The sequence below is a fragment of the Coturnix japonica genome, chromosome 11, assembly GCF_054131305.1.
Source record: "Coturnix japonica strain WE chromosome 11, WE-NBRP24, whole genome shotgun sequence".
Lineage (NCBI taxonomy): Eukaryota > Metazoa > Chordata > Aves > Galliformes > Phasianidae > Coturnix > Coturnix japonica.
In genome coordinates, this window is record NC_140673.1 from 14,657,289 (window position 1) to 14,674,338 (window position 17,050).

The 17,050-nt window shown below is 45.5% G+C and overlaps 1 protein-coding gene across 9 annotated transcripts in view; it reads left to right on the forward strand.

The window, feature by feature from the left end:
• The first annotated feature begins 1,590 nt into the window (after nucleotides 1–1,590).
• Nucleotides 1,591–17,050, forward strand: part of ZNF644 (zinc finger protein 644) — a 68,222-nt gene continuing 52,762 nt past the window's right edge. For all 9 annotated transcript variants that reach the window (XM_085511357.1, XM_085511382.1, XM_085511372.1 and 6 more), the window contains exon 1: nucleotides 1,591–1,680. The gene's annotated coding sequence lies outside the window, so the exon portion shown is untranslated. The remainder of the gene's footprint in view (nucleotides 1,681–17,050) is intronic.

Sequence of the window (17,050 nt, forward strand, 5' to 3'; positions counted from 1 at the left end):
GTCAGAGATTTGGGAGTTTTAAAGAATTCATGCATGAAAAATGACTGTAGGAACTGTATACTCCCATGTGTGAGTAACGACTACATGGGAACACAGATTACAGCAGTTTTGCACTGAGACTGCTGCCGTTTACATGCTCTCTTTGGGAACGTTATGAAACGTTTCTAAATACTGGTGCATGTTAATGCGTTGATTTCAGTCAGCCCTTTTTTGTCCCTCTTGAATTTGTTCAACCTAACAGCGAGCGCGTCTCGTGTTTGCTCTAAGATATGCCTGGCAAATTAGACAAATTAAGAAACGCGTGCAGAAATGCGCCCCTATGCACATGCATCGGGTTTGTTATTTATTAATGGGCTCCAATTTCCATACGATAGCCTACGTTATTTTTTTTTTTAACTTCGGCTCAATGGGTAGTTTATGCCAATTACATGTAGTTTAACAGCTTTGAAATCTGTTTTTGCTTTCCTTATGCATAAAGACATGGGTTCTCATTCAGGTTTTAATTAAACTCTACGCTGACTTTGAAGATTCTATTGTCCTTTCATTTAAATGGGATTTTTGTTAGATCTTTAACAAGGCCTCTGTGGGGTAATAAATCTGAGCAATTGTCCTTATTAGGAGTAGATTATCCTCAAGAGACGGAAAGTAACAGAAGTAAGTAAAACCATTTGTAGAGACTGAACTAAGGCTTTTTCTTCCTCAACATTAAACAGACTTGCAAATGACTTGCTTGGGTGCTCAAATTAAATTAAATTATATTTTGTTTATTTTTCACATTTCTAGTGGAGGCTATTTGCGTTTACTTAAAGTTGGAGTTTGGTTGAGCAGAATTCACTCCGGGGTATGGATCCTTACTTTCAGTAAACAAGCTGTGCGTGAAATTCAGTCCATCCTGCAGTTTCTTTTGTTAGTAATTGTGGCCACGCTTTTATATGATGGGACGTGCTGACCTAGTGAGTAGATTCTTGCTTCCTCGTGTGTCCTGCAGTAGGTGAGTCTCGGCTGGAGAATCTGCCTGATGTTTGTCACATACCCCAGCCAAGAAGGATTGCAGAGCACACGGCAGCATGCAGTTTGATCAAGGGCCTCAGTTGGGCTTCAGTTTACCTGCTGTCAGAAGGTGAAAGTGCATTTCACTCTAGCAGTTCTTTTGGTTTGAGGTGTTTGCTTCGTTTGGGGATATTCTCCACTCTGTAGGTGTCCAGGCCTTGTTTTATTCCCATCTTTAATCGTAGGTTGGCTCCTGCTGTGGCCTGGCCTCCTTCACACACAAACCATATCCTGAATTTTAACCATATATTTAATTCCCAGCTTTGCTAAGCACATCATAGTCCAAATCTTTCAAAGCGTCTACTTGTTTGAAAGATCCATTTTGCGGTGCTAGGCTGGGGATGCTCATTTGCAGGACGTTAATTTACCCCAAATCAACTGGTGAAGGCAGAGATGTTGTGCAGGGGCATGCAGTGAGACATGTGACATGGGAGGCTGAGTTGTTTTTGCTGGCTTCAGTTCCCGAGCTGCTTGAGCTGCTGCCCTCTGCAGAGCATGCTGCAGGAAGCCGGACTCCAGGGACACGGCTGCACGTGACGCGACCCACGTCCGCCTGCACCGGGAAGGAGCCCACAGCCTGCGCAGGAGCAGATGAAGGCAAACCTGTCTTGGTTGCTGCAGCTGCACCAGGTATTTTATGTCCTGAAGCTCTCCTGTCTGTGGGCTGTTCTGTCCCTATCCTGCACGCCAGAGCCTGGTAGAACCAAGTGCTGTGAGGCTCTGATCTGCTTCTGTTCCCTACCTGGTACTTGGCCATGTTTCTCCATTCAGACTTCTCCTCAACCCTTCTTGTCTCCTGCGTGACACTGTAGTGATACACTGGGGCAAGAACACAGTCTGTATATACATATAATTTCTAATTAGGTGTCATTATGTTTTGTTTTCATATCCTGGACAAAACAGCAAGTTTTGTTCAGCCTTCATCTCTTCTTTTTCGTGTAACTCAAGTGGCAAAGAGTCTGGAATGGTAAATCATGAGGGAGGTGGGAAATGTGGTGTGAGTGAAATCTGTGGCTCTCAAGCATCGTGGCTTCTCTGTGCTCTGATAGCAATTAGAGAAAAACAGAAGGTACTGACAGCAAAATGTCACCTGGTTGCTGTTCTGCTTTTGGCATAGGACTGGAGAAAGAAAGGGGGCAAAGAGGAAATTCATACCCAAGCGTATGGGCTTGGATTGTCTGTCTGCCTTCCTCCCAGTGCAGCACGGTCAGAGAGTAAGTGGCAGAGAGTCAGAGGCTGAGTCCTGATGCTGATTTAACTTTTAATGTGACACAGTGAAGTAGCTGTGAGTGCTCGGCTTAGGGGCAGGTTCTGGGGGAAATTAAGAGTCTCCATCTTGCATTGTGTGGCATTAGATCTCCTGTTTTAGCCAAGGCATCTTTGAGATAAAGTAACGCTGTATCTCAGCCAAAATCTATGAGGTGTAGTTTTGCTCTGACTTCTCACCAGTATGTGGGATTTTCTCTATCTTTCCTTCAGCAGCAGCAGGGCCAGGAGCTACCCCAGATCTGGAGGGTGAGGGTGAGGCTGAGAGGGCTCAGCTCTGCACCTGAACAAGAAGTTTATTGCTTCTGTTCCTTGTCCCCCAGCCCAGCCTGTTTCTGGGGGTGTATGCTGTAGGCAGGAGCTGGGACTCTGTACCCGCAATGTGAAGGCAATGACTGCTTGCTGATGTGCACTGTCTGACAATTGAAAGGACCTCTGCTTTCTATGCTGAAGTGTGTTGCTTTTCAGTGCTGGCTGTAAATTGCAGCATCAAATGTTTGCTCCTAGATGCAGCCACATTCATCCCTGTTTGCAGCCACCTCCCCTGAGGGCAGCAGGCTGTGTGGGTATGGGGCACCTGTGCAGCACAGGCGTGAAAAGCTGCCCTGCTCCTGCCCTGAGGCACAAAGCTGCCTTCATTCTGCCAGGCAGAGCAGAAAAGCTGGGGTCCGGTGGCGGGACACATCCCTGAGCATCTGTGTGATGCAGGTGACATGTATTAAGAATGCCAGTTTGCATCTCAACGTGAGCAGATTGAGACTTAGGTGGCAAAGTAATGGGAATGCTAAATGATTACTGCTAACCCTTACTAAGATGATGGCAAATCTCCTCTATATTAATGTTCAGCTTTCGAGATGAAGTTGAATCTTTCTTTATTAAAGAAGGTGGGAAGCCTAGAAGTAGCTCTTTAATCCTCAACTGGAAAATACAATTCTGAAATCTATTATCTTAGGAATGCAATAATCAGAGTAATAACTGATATTAAATCTACTGTGAATATTATTTAAAGTACTTCCCAAATGGAAACAGAAGTTGAGAGGATGGCATCACATTCACTTAAACCCCTGTTTTCTCTGTGCAGTGGCACACACTAGGAACAGAGGTTGACTGATGCCTATTTTCTGCCTATATGATTGTTTCAGGATCTACCAAAGGCTGAAAGTCATTGAGTGATTCATAAACGCATCCATTTGCTCTTCATTCTTAGAAAAGACCATTGGAATTGTACTCTACAAACACAGCTGTGAGCGTGAGGACCTTTAGTAGGTACCCATGTGGAGTGTCCCACATCTCTGGGTATCTTTGGAATTAAAGAGATCCTACTCAGCCCCTTCCCTTGGCCCACCAGCACCTGACATCATGTACATGTTGTTTCTCACAGCTTAACGGGCTCCTGATTTTCCCGGATGATGTCCTTTCTCCTCCCCATGTTTTTCATCTCTCTGTGCCCATTTGTACAATGCATCTGCACGCTCTGTTGTTTTCATCTTCTCCTAATTTAGTACCCTGGTGAATTTCTCACTCTCTGCAAACTGTTAATAAGAGGCTCCGTGGCTCTGCTTGCGAAGGAAAATGCTGTGCTCCCAAGATAGCTTACAGGCTGGTGTTTATCTGTGCACAATGTTTAGGAACGTTGGCTTTGTTTAGGTAGTAAATGGAAGGAAAATGATTGTAACCTGTTTGCCTCCCCAGTTTGAGAATACAAGGAACACAGAAATTCAGAAGTTGCAGGATGAGAGAGGGCCTGTACAGCATGAAGGAAGGGGCAGTTTGCCATTTAAGCTGGGTGAAAAAAAATAGATGAATGAAATGCCCTGCCAGATCCCAGCCTGTGGGCCCATGAGGGCAGCCCTCTTCTTACCTCTCTTAGCATAGACATCTTGTGCCCTTGAGCCTTCTTGCAACAGTGCAGGAGGGAGCCTGGTGCTGCCAGGACGGTGGATTTAACTCTTCGCTTTCTAAATTCAGCATCCATGAGACACAGAGGGAAATAAACCCCAGGCCCCTCTGTACAGCCGCATATGCCTCCTGCTGCTGCTGTTAGTAATGCTGTGTGCAGTCCCTCAGTGCAGGCTGGGAATCAGGGGGCTGGTGGCAGCCAGCAGTGTTTGAGTCTGACAGCATTGCCTGAACTCACTGTCAGGTAACTCATAGATAACAGCCTCAGTCAGCAGCAGTGCTGTAAACTGAAACGGACAGTGTAGCCCTTGCTTCTTCTAGCAGGGGTGGTGCAAAAGGAAACTGAAGTAAAAAATAACTTTGAAATGAGCTCAAGGCTTTTTGCAAGCCACTTAGAACTTCCAATCTCTGATATTAACAAGGGAACCTATTTAAAATAATGGAAAGCTGCCATCTGCTGGTATAAAGGGAGTAATGCACATAATGAAGAAGCAGGCCTCGGAAATGATAAACAATTCTTTTGCATTTGACATGCCACAGTAAATATATATGTGATGTGGGAGCTGCATGTATTTATTCTACTGTTTTTCATCTCCATTTGCATTTTCATATAGAATATGCTAAACAGATGCGTGTAACATAACTAACTTTAACGACAAGAGCAGAAAACCAAAGACAATAAGAATAAAGAATGAGGACTAATAAAAGCAGATGAGCGATCGGAGTGGTGACAGCCTCCAAATGTGTCCTATTTACATTGCTAATAAAGAATCGCATGCACTTCCTTCTTTGATCCCCCAACAGACCCTCCTGTATGACCAGAATTATAGCACTGGGAAATATTTCCCAGCCTTTTCAGTGTGATCTTTTTGCGTGTGGTTTCTTAGTTAAGCTTGTAAATAGGAAGCAGGGTAGCGGGTCTTTAATTGTTTCTGATTTAAGTAGGTCACCTTCGCCAATACCCAAATCTCCCATGTTATAAGCAGGTTGGCTCTTGAGTGAATGCAGGAAAAAATACTTATTACACAAATATGAGCAGAGAAAAGCATTCAGCAGAGGACCACTCCCATGTTATATGGCCACTTACACAACCAGACTCCATAAATCCCAGGTACGAGTGCACTGCAGGGGAGAGCCCATCAGATTTCATGTTTGTGTAGTGCCTACCAGGTAGCTGTGCTGAGCGTGACTGGTCCCTGAGGTGCTGCTGCACTATAAATAGCAGTATTAGCGTGAATTACCTCCTGTGCAAACACCGGCCCACTTGGCTTTGTCACACACACACAGTTTTCTTTTATGGTTTTGGTTACTCCAAACATAACCCGTTGTTTCAGCAAACCGATTTTGTCACAGGAAATGTTGAGAATGGGCAAACTAAAAAATAGGTCAGCTCTTCCTTTGAAATCTGAGAGCAGTGTGCATTTATAACGTCTCCCAGGTTTATTTCCTTGGAGCAGGTTTGGCAGGAATGAGAGGAAGTTAGAGATTTATTTTTGGTGCTATGTACCAGATGTCATACCTGCTTTTCTGAGACAGCGGCTTTTATCTCCGGCAGTACCTGCTTTAGTAGTGATGAAAGAAGTGACTCAAATCCCATTTAAAGCATGTAGTGTGCGCTGTTTGTGTGCTGCTGAAGGAAAGGAAAGGCTTCTTTGGGAGGCTCCAGGCAGAGTCTGTGCATCATCATAAAGTGAACATGTTTGCATCCCTCTTGGCAGCGTTTTTGCCTCTGTGAAATGAGGAATTAATGCGCACAGATCCAGGGCTTGCAACCCCAGCACCGGCTGAAGGTCTACAAGGAAGCCTGGTTTGAAGTGCTGCTGTGTTTATGGGGATTCCGCTCATGGATTGTTTTGTAACACCCAGATTGTTCTTTGAAAAGGGCTGCTTTTAGGGAATCTGTGGTGCTGAGCGTACTCCATTCACACTGGTCTTCATTAACTCCAGTGCTGCTCAGCATCGTGCCTGATGGGGCCCTGCTTGGTCATAGAGGGACATTTAGAATATAGGGTCAAACCCTCAGCTCAGGAAAAGCACCGTTCAGTCTGTGGAGGATCTCACCTGTGGTACGTGATCACAGGGGCCCTGTTTACTGAAACGCTCCAATAGAAACACAGCATGATCAAAGAGGAAACAGAGCCAGGGGAGCAGCAGTGCCCATGGATACCTGTTAGCAGGCGGGAGCTGAAGCACGCAGCTGCCATCAAAGACCCTGCTGTCCTCTGCTCTTCTGTGCTTCCATCTCCCTGCTGATGGGATGCTGCCTTCCAGCTGAAGCATGGCTGACAGCTGAAATAACAGTCCCAGTTTGTTCCAGGTATGTCACTGACCTGCATGACCTGTGGGAAAGATAAGGTAAAGGCAATCAAAGCATCACACTCCCATAGCCTCTAAGGACTGTAAAAATGGAAACCTGGGATGCAAGCTAGTTAGGTATGTGAAGGAGAGAAATGAGGATGGAAGTTCACCCTTCCCTGCTATTATGCTAAATCGGGAGCTCAGTGAGACTGGGATTTGACCCAGCAATAGATAGAAGATGAATAAGAAATGACCAAGAGATAGGGCTGATATTTACTTTGTTTGATGCTAGAATCACGTTCAAAAAGTCCCCCAAACCATAGAAGGCCGTGGCTGGCAGGGCTGAAGAGGTGGGTTATAGCAAGGGGGAGTTATTGTCATTACACAAATTGGAGCAGTTTAGGTCTGCTGAACCGTTTAATGCCGTATCCCATTTGTCTTTGATGAGCTGGCTTTGCCATGAGATGCGAGACATTGTGCTGACAACACAATTGGCTGTTTTCGTTCTGTGTTTCCAGAGGTTTAAGCTGTGTCGTGCCTATGCCATGTTTGAAGTTTGGCAAAGGGTTTACCATTCTTTCAGCCATCATTTAATCCTACTTCCTTATCATACTACCCCTCATGTACCTCCTCTTGAGACAGAGTGGATGGGCAAAGTAACAGCAAAGCTAGCAGTTGTTTGACTAGAAGCAGGGATGCCGTTAGTAGTTGGGTCCTAGCAAAGTGTAGCTCTCAAGATGAAACAAGATCCTGATATTTGCGAGGATTATTATGCGGTGGACTCAGAAGGGATGCGGAGCTGTTTACTGCTGTTCAGGAAGAAAGAAGACGTTCACTTTAGAAGTAAGAAGTACAAAACAGACATTATTTCACTGGCACAGAGGAAGAGGAATGCAAAGAGCGACGCGCAATGGCTACACAGTTGTCAGTTGTTGTGAATGTAGTGACATTTGGAGACCTCTGTTATTCATTTGAAATAAACAATGGAATAGGACCCATATGCTGCATGCTTGTCAAAGCCAGGCGCAGTGATCAGCTAACGTGCTTATCGGGCAGGCAGTGTACATGGCAATATTCTCTTTTCACACTGTCTGCTGACTGGAATTGGGCCCACGAGGAAGCCAGGTGATTAATCTGCAGGGGTTTATTTTCTCTGAACTGTTAATGTCCTCTGTTTTAGAGCAACAGCCCAAGGCTCATTAAGCAGGGAAGACTTGAATGCAAGTGTGAAAGGCAGCTCAGAAAGATTCTCCACGCATCTCATTTGAGCTGGGAGGTTAGAAAGATTGTGCTGGAAAAAAGTTTGTCCTGTGCTGGGGTTGAATTAGTGCATCTGAGAAGCAGCAGCTCCATTAGAAACAGTTACATATTGCAATCAATAGGGATAAAATCTAAAGCCACAAGGCTCTTGCAGGGTGGTGGCAGACACTTGGTACCGGCCCAGAAGCACACAGCTGCCATGTAGCTGACCTGCTGGGAGGAGCACGCTCCTTTTAAGTCTGTTGCTCCATTTCTTTGGTGATTACATCTCTCTCTCACTGTGTTCTGTCTGCCTGCACTGTTTGTGTGCTCTGCTGTCAGGATGCTGAGAAAGCAAATGGGGTTGTTGTGCCTAACTGCCTCAACAGAAATGCAACAGAGGAAGTGAACGCTTATTCTGAAAGACATTGCATAGTAGATTAATCTTGAGATCTTCTGGATGTTATTAGGCCTCATTTATAGTCTGTTGTACCTGTGTTGAAGATTAATTTGTCTGCAACTGAAATATTTGAAAACATGTTGATTTAGGAAAAATATTCTTCAGACAATATGATGTTATATAAGCATGATTTAACAGGGAAGCATTTCAAGGCAGTTTTTGCAGATGGGGAGAATTAAGGCTTTGATGTAGAGATTCAGGCCTGTATAGCCTCATGTCTGCTGGTGGTGTGCTTGGCCCTGCTTGCTTTCATGTGAGTCTCTTCCCCCCATCAATTCCTGGTCACCGAGTAGCCGTGTCCCACACAGCTCTTGGCAGTGCTGATTTCATTCTGTGAGGGAGACTGTCAAGAGGGCAGCCATGAAGGCAGGCTGTTGTAGGAGGGGGGTGAGGACGATGAACGAAGGGCTGTCTTGCATCAGGCCGAGAGATTTTCTTAAGTGTAACTGTAGTGTTAATTCTCCCATGATCTGGACTCCTGCTGGGCAGCACAGGGACAGTGGTAGTGGCCAGGCTTTCTGGGCTTTGCTCTCTGCTGAACCTCTTCTGACTTCTTTATTTTTCTCTCCTGTTATTCTTTAAAGTTCTACAAACAATTAAAGGAAATTTAGCAGTAAGGCTGCCTGTGGAGACTAGGAAAGTGAGAATACATTCTACATCACCACTTCCCTTTGTTTGTCTGTTTTATCTTTTTATCTTTGATCAGCTGCAGATGAAATACCCAGCTAACTGCTCACACACCCAGGGCTGCCACTCACGCTGATGGAACTCCCTGACACAGGACTGTGCTGTGCAGCAGTCTGGCAGTATCCATTTCTTATTCCGGTGCACTGACAGGTTACTCAGGGAGACTAAGAACCTCTATTCTGGAGTGGAAAAAAAAGTGCAATTTCAATTTTGTTTTGATTTGAAATTTTCCATCTACCTATCAAGACCAAATCCTTGAACTATTTACTTAGAATAACTGAAATACCCCTATCTGAAATAGTGGATATGCAAGATTTAGCCATTAAAGAGTTGGGGTAAAATTAAAATCCCTTTCAATAATAACTAAAGTCAGAGAAAATCTTTCAAGAAAATTAAACACTTGATCAAAAAGAGAGAGGGGTTATTGTTGAGAGCATAAAGATTAAACAGGAGGGTTGTCTCAGAGAATAACCATCAGTGATAAGTAGCAGGCAGTTAATAATATCCCCTCAGGGATCTTCTTTTACTCATGTAGGTTTTTGGACAAATACAATATTACATTTCTTATAGCTAAAGCACAAGAGAGCTTTGTGCCATTCCAGGGTAGCAATAAAACTTCAGTGGAATAAGGACAACTGGAGGGGTGGGGAAGGGGGGTAACCCAGGAGCTGAAGTGGGGAAGCAGTGATCTGCCTTTCAACCCCCCAGGCTCTGAGACCCATTCTCAGTCCTCCCTTCCATGCCCCTTCTTCATGTGGGCAGTGCTGTGTCAATGCTCAAATGTCACTTGGCATCACCCCTTGTTAGACACAGCAGCTGAAAATGGATGGGAGAACAAGTAGACTAAGGGTGTGATTCCATGCTGTTGTTAAGAGCTTGTTTAGAGTTTGAACATGCAAATGGTTGAAGTGGCAGAATTAAAGGGATGGTAATCTGCAACCAGGGGAAGGCATGTAGTGTAGAGGGGCTGGGGGCAGGAAGATTTGGAGGACTACTCAAGCCAGCTCTACAGCTGGAGAAACTGTAACATGAAATGGCTCCCTTGATCTCTCATTTTTCTTCTCTTGCTCTCTCCTCCTATGTAATTACAATAATAAATCTTGTTGTTCCTTAACCATCTTGTGGCCATTGCAAACACTTAAGAATTAATGCAGTTTTCACATGTGATGCACATGTTCTGCACGTCCCCTTGTGTCCCTTCACTTATTCATTTGTCGTGTACACACAAAATTCCCATAAAATATTAATCTGAAATACAAATCTCTCTTTGCACCCTGGGAGCATTTGCATATAGCAATGTTAACGAGATTATTAATTCTGCATGCACAGTCTGTGGGCTGCACACAGGGCCAAATTTCTCTCAGTGTCTCTACTGAAATCAGTGTCAATTTCAGAAATAGTACCTTAATATGAAGAAGTTAGTGGGAAAGGAGCTTCCTGGAATTGGGGCATTTCCTTCAGACTCGAGAGAATTTGAATCTTGGCTTCGTTTTTTCCTTCTCAGTATTTCTTTGTGGAAGGAATTGTGTACTGCTTGTGTTTCTGTCTGATGACTCCTTATAGATTAGTACAGTCTGGAGACAAAGAGAGATGTTTTTTTTAACAGCGCTGTAATCCATGAGGAATCTGAGCATTTCTATTGCTGTTCCTCCTTTGGGACTGTCAGGTGTAGGTTGCCCTTCTGCAAGGCTGCCTAGGGGCTGGGCTGCCTCTGCATCTCTCCTGCTCATCCCTGCCTCCTGCCAGGTGAGCCCTGGGGGCCTGTGGAGCAGGGATGTGGCGCTTTAGGATGACAGGCCATACCAATAATGAAAGGTTTGTTCTGTGGGCTGCACCCAGATCCCACCGTTCAGAGCTATCAGGGCATGTGTCAACCCTTCCCCAGCTTGGCTTCTGCAAGATATAGCCAGTTCTCCTCTGTGGTGGGCTGGGAATGGCCATGTTTCCCTGCAATGAAACCTGAGTTACTGCAGTTACTGCAGCTTCTCTAAAGGCTTCTACTGGGAAAGTCCCAGAGTGGGAGCTCCCTGCTGCAGGGGACAGGGGGGTGAGGCCTGTGCCTGCACAGCTGGGGCCCTGCAGCCGGGTACCACAGGGTACTTGGGCACTGCAGCCCGGGAGCTGGGCTGCCTGGCAGGGAGCACAGAGGGGCCCAACCCGCTGCTTTGGGGTGACACGACTTGCTGCATGTGCTGTAAAATCAGAGTCCTTCTGGTTTCAGGAAACAATGTATTTTCATTTTGGTTCAATTTCTCTGATGGAATTCAAATGTAGATGTCTGCAGTATGAGAAGTCAGGGCTTTAATATCCACAGGAACAATACCTCCGCCCTCAACAATGAGTGCTAACGATGAAGCACTCATTCGGCTCTATAGTTTTTTGAAGTATTATCAGTGAAGCATGTAAGGACACTCCCACAGCTGGAGCTGAGCACTTCCACGTGCTGCTGAACTGGGGACAGTGTCATTAATGTGATGCTTAAGGACTGACTGGAGATCCAGAAGAAACGATCCTTACTTAAGCAAGCCATCACATTTCTCTTAATCATTCCTACTTCATCATCTTTTTTTTTTCTTTCGCTTCCTTCTTATTCATGCTTAAATGAGAAACATCTGTTTCCATTTTTCACATTGTTCTGTTATGTGAGTAACAATATTAAACATGGTTTTTTCCTGCACTGTGAAAGAATAAATTAACGCTAAGTTTTGTGAAGTGCTTTTAAAGCACTAAAGCGAAACATCTGTTTCAGCTGCAGGTCATTACAGTGAAAAATCTTACTCTGCTTGTAGTGCAAAACTGCCAAAAAAAAAGGTATCAACCTAAGCACGTTTCCTCACCTGTCCTTTACTATGGCAATTGAAGGTGGACAGAGGACTGTAAAACTTGTCTTTGGGGATGGAGCAGTTGCATGTGCCCACTGCTGTGACCTGCATCAATCCTTGTGATGACGGATCCCACTCTGATGTGGTGGTGCCCAGAGGTTACCCCACAGCGTCAGGCTGTGTGTCCCCATGAGTGTTTCAGCCAGGCTGGTGCTGTGCAGGGCTGCCTGATACCCTGTGAGCAATACCCGTCAGCTGAAAACAGCCCCCTCAAGTTTAAGGTTCGAAGGTTGTTTGTAGGGCATGTGGCTGGAGGCAAGCTCAGTTGGAAAATCCACTGCCTTGGTAAGCTGAGATGCTCTTGTTGTGGCAAAGCCCAAAAGTAGATGTCTGTGTTCCTTTGTTGATAATGATCTCCTTTGTAAAGCACTTTGAGGTCTACAGATGAAAAGGCAACAAGTACCTCAGAGCTTGGCTATTAATAAATAAAACCATGACTATTAGAAAAAAACAAGTGCAGTCACTGAATTATGTAGGAGGAGTCTGGCCTTTTGGGCAGGTCCTGGCAGGTAGGTAATCGCTTACTCCTCCGGGAGACCGGGTCCACCCTCGTTTCCCTCTGTCTTTAATTACAAGGTCCAGATCCTTCCTAAGTATACAGGAGGAGTTCAGCATCTGGCAGGAATGGCCTTCAAAGCTGCACAGGGATTTCCCAGCATTTTAAAAGGAAATATTTTTTTGTTCTTGCAATCTCCTGAAGCAGCGCTGTGCTCACACCTCCCTGCTGCAAACAGAGGTGATGGTTTGGGGTCTCCAGCAGCCCTGGGTGCTCCCTGTAAAGCGTTCTGGCTCCTGTTTCATTTAAACATGGAGCCTTTGTGCACTGTGCTGCATTGGGGCTGTTCACCTGCAGCCTTCCCCACCCCCAGCATACGAGCATGATTTCCTTTCTGCACTGCTCTGTCACAGCTTGGCAACTTTCCCAAGACAATCCACACCAGGAAGGAGAACATGGCTGCAGAGCGGCACAGACGGGAGCAACGCTGATGGAACAGCTTCATTTAAAAGCCATGAAATGTAGAGATGCGAGACGTAACTGAAAGCAAATCGCAGCCCCTAATCTCTACCATCAGTTCTTGTGTTTGCCTTCACTACCAGCAGCACCTAATAGCCCCCGACTGTCTCCACTCATGTCTCCATCTTGTTCAAGGAGCTGCCTGCGGCAGAACTCACAAGCAGCTTGGAAAGCAGTTCGAGGGGCAGCCATGCTATTTATTTATTTATTTTCTCCTAATTCCTTGTGATCCTCATGAGCATTTCCCCACCGATGTGCCTGTGGCATCATTAGGTGTTTAATGAGAGTGACGCCTGAATGTTATTGTTTTTATAGCTCATTTTGTTTTGACAGCTCTTTGGTTTTGCAGCAGTTTATGGCGGCTGTGCAGACTTCTTCCTGCACCCAGCTTTAGGATTTGTAGAAATATTTATCGCTGAGGAATTGCCATAAAATCTGTCGTAACGGATTGTCAACGTCTTATTATTAAGTGCTATGTGTGCTTCACAGCACAGAAGTTTAATAACCAATTAATGATTTGAGCGTGTTTATTTCTCATTTAGCTCTGAGACCAGTGTGCACTCCATGGGTTGTGGGTTGCTGTCTTGTTTCTCTTCTCATCCAGAATCTTGATCATTTTGTTGTGCTCAGAGAGAAAATGCCGGCATTGTATCCGTGGGACACAAGGCTGCTGCAATCGTAAGCCTCGGATAGATACATGCAATGTCATTTTACCGCCTGAGTTTAGCCTGCATGATGGCTGTGCTTCATTCCTTTCTTTACTGATTAAATTAAATGGATGTAATGTTTGTGTACAGCCAATAGCGTAATTCATGGGAATGCACTGCCTTCATCTATTGCATCCTGTGGTAGATCAGCACTGAGCAGTGCCTTTATTTAACAGCTGTCTATACAAGGAAAGCACCAATATTTTTTACAGAGTAACTAATTTTATTAAGCTGTCACTTTTATATTATCTTCCAAGTGATTTTATCTGGGTTAGGATGCCAGTGCATGTTGTCTTACTGCCACAGCAGCAGAATAGATTGAATCCATTCTTCTCTGGCTGTGAACCTTGAAACAAGCTGGCTGCCCTCATGAATTCAGCTTGTTCACTTTGAGATCAGGAGAGTCACTGGGGTGAAGGACAGTGCAGGCCGGCTTGCTGCTTCCCTGCAAAGCGTACACCCTGTGTGATGCTGAAGGGGAATAAGCAGCACCTCGCTGCAGCCCCACGCTTCCTGCTGACCCACAGCAGTGCAGCCCATCCTGAGGCTGCCCGCAGTGCAGGCCTGCAGCTCTGCACCTCTGCTCCCAGCGCTGCGCAGCCCCGGGAGCGAGCGGTGCTGTCTGCCAGTCCTTGTATACACAGCTACTGTTTCAAATGCTCTTATCCTGGCTTCCAACATCTTTACTTTTATGTCCTTGTTTACATTTAATAGCAGTTACAGTGGTTAACTGGCTTTATTTTGGAAACCTTGACATTTCTCTTGCCAGTACTGAAGCTGTGAAGATCTAAAACAAAGACGTGCCTTTTTACTCTGTTCCTTCTGATAGGTTTTGTCATTTGGCAACTGTTGTTCTGTTAGACTTTGCAGAATTTGGACAGGATTCTGATCTCCTACAAAGCGACACACGCATTTATTAGAATGCAGGAGTAGGTTTGGGGCCTTTTTTCTGGTACACCATGCTGGGCGCCGTGCATGGGAAATTAAAGTCTGTCTGTTGTTATGTGACCCAGCAGCTGCTGGAACTTCTAGGGCTTCTGAATAGTGAAATGAAAATCAAAATAGTATTCCCTTAAAGGGGAATGGAAAGGGAACCAGGCCACCCTTCTGCAGATCTCCTGGGCTCCAGAAGAAAGGGATTGGCTTGGATGGCACTGCAGTTGACATTGAAGCAGCCTTCATTTTATGTTTGGTTGTTTTTCCTTTTTGGCGCACAGGTAATTGCTTACAATCACTTACATTGCCAAATAAGCAGTGGGGAACTCCCCAAGCCATTTAATTGTCCTGCTCCTGCTGGGAAATGGGATTTGTTCGGTCAGCCGCCCTGCAAGCTCAATGTCCTCACCCGACTCAGAGCAGGAGAACTGCCAAGTGCCGAGGGGCCAGCGAGCCCTGTCCTCCTGCCTAGCAAAACTGCTCCTATACTACCCTTAGGGTTTTATTACCTGGCTGTTGACTGCCCTCTGGGCTCCCTGGGAGTGTCCCAGCTGTGCTGCTGGGGGGAAATTCCTCAGAAACCTACTCTCTTCTCCTCAACTCCCATGTATGTCTGGATCGCCTCCACTGCTCAGTGCCTGTCCTCAGGGCACCCCTATACCTGTCCAACAGAGCCATATGGCCTGGCGCTGGGCTTTAGCTCTGCCTGAGCACAGGCTGTACCTGCCCAGCCCTGCCCAGCACCATCTGGCCATGTGGTGACATGTTCTCTGTGCCTCCAGCCCAGTTCCTCTGCCTGGCCCTGCGCTGCCATCTGCAAGCTCTTTGGTCACTTTGCAGCCAGTCTCCACTATGCTTGGGAGGCTGCAGCTACAAGCTGAGATCTTCTTGCTTCTGCTAATCCAGAAGGACCGCAGCACTGCTTCCCAGCACTACAGAGTGTTTCTGAAATGGCCCTGCGTGGGCCACCCCCAATGGCCTTAGGGACCTGAGGGATGTGCTGGCTGTCCCAGGGAAGGTGAGGCACAGGTGGAGATGTGGCTTCAGTGTGTCCTTTGTGCTGCTGTTCTTATTCCTCCTCAGCTACAGACTCAGCATCCTCATGTGGCATGTCCTCAAACATGTCACACATCACCTGCATACAAAAACCAAATTAGCAGGCAAACCGAGCGTGTCCAGTGAGCATTTGAGCAGGAATCGTGCTCCCCCAGCCAGTCAGCATTTCCCCATCTGGAGCTGCCTGGAAGCTCCTGCCTCTTCTCTTGCCCTTCCCCACACCTGTGGCTGCCTTTGGCATCAGTGTTGGGCTGAGGAGAAGTGCTCAGATATAACAAGTGTTTCTGCAGCTTCTTGCTGTAAGGCAACCCCACTGCTGTCCCAGCATGTTCTCAGGCCACTGCTTGCCTTCCTCAGCCCAGGGGTTCAATCGGGTCAGCTCCTGCTGTCCAGGATCTAGCAATGAAACGAGCTCTCACTGTGTCCTTATTTCTTTATAAAGGATGGAATAAAGAGTAATGATGGAAGTGATTGTATACAATTCATGCTTAGTGAGTACCCATTGTCTTAAATTAATCCTAATAAGACAGTTTTTCCCAGCATGTGCAGTTTTAACAGTCACTGTGAGAAGCTGTTCTTCCTAATACGCTATCACAAATGTGATGACACCATCCTCTTTTAGGGCTTGTAATTGGTAAAATGGCACAAAAACATGGTTATTGCTCCTTCATAAATGGGATACTTTTAAAAGTACCCTCAGTCTTACACTGGCTGGGCTCAATGACTTGCTGATTAAGATGTCTACATGAAATTTTAAACCACCGTCACCTCACTGGCTCTTATAATTGTTCAACACCAGGATTTTCTTAAGCAGGGTAAGTAAAAGCAGCTCTCCTGTTTTAAAGCAGAATGTGAACGTTGTAACTCAAAGCTGAAGGTATGTTTGAATGACCATTCACACGTAACTCCTTATGGAAGAATTTTACTATGCTGGGGATGGAGTTTGAGAGAGACAGCAATATAATAATAATAGATTGCAGAGATCCCTGAGAAGCCCATCTTTACTCTCTAACTAAAAATACCCTTCCGATGCCTTACCTGAGCCCATTTCCACACACTGACCTATGAACACGTTGTTGGGAACCAGAGCCAAGCGATGTGAGACTGGGACGTGCTGTAAAATGAACGTGACTGTTCCTCTGCATTTCTTCATTCTTTCTTTTGCCTGACACAGTTCTGCTCAGCTCACGTTCCAAGGTACTGACATCATTATTTTACAGTCAATTTAAATATGTAGATTTCTACTACTAGGAAAATTAGTGCCGGAATTCTCTTTCTTTGAGCCTAGTTGAAAGCTTGTTAAAGTCTTTGCAGCTATTTCACTGAGCTCACAGTAAGATGTTTTACGTTCCTATGAGCTTCATGCTAAAAGTAGTGTTACATTACAAGTTCGGCCTGTAAAACCCAAACCTAAGACAATATTTCTCAAATGGGATGTTGGCAAGTGAGCTGCTGAACAATTAATGCATCTGAGAACACAGGCAAGATGCAATCTGGAAATACTGGATGAACAAGAGAGAAGCAAAAGTTTAAATGTAACTTTGATCATTGCTCT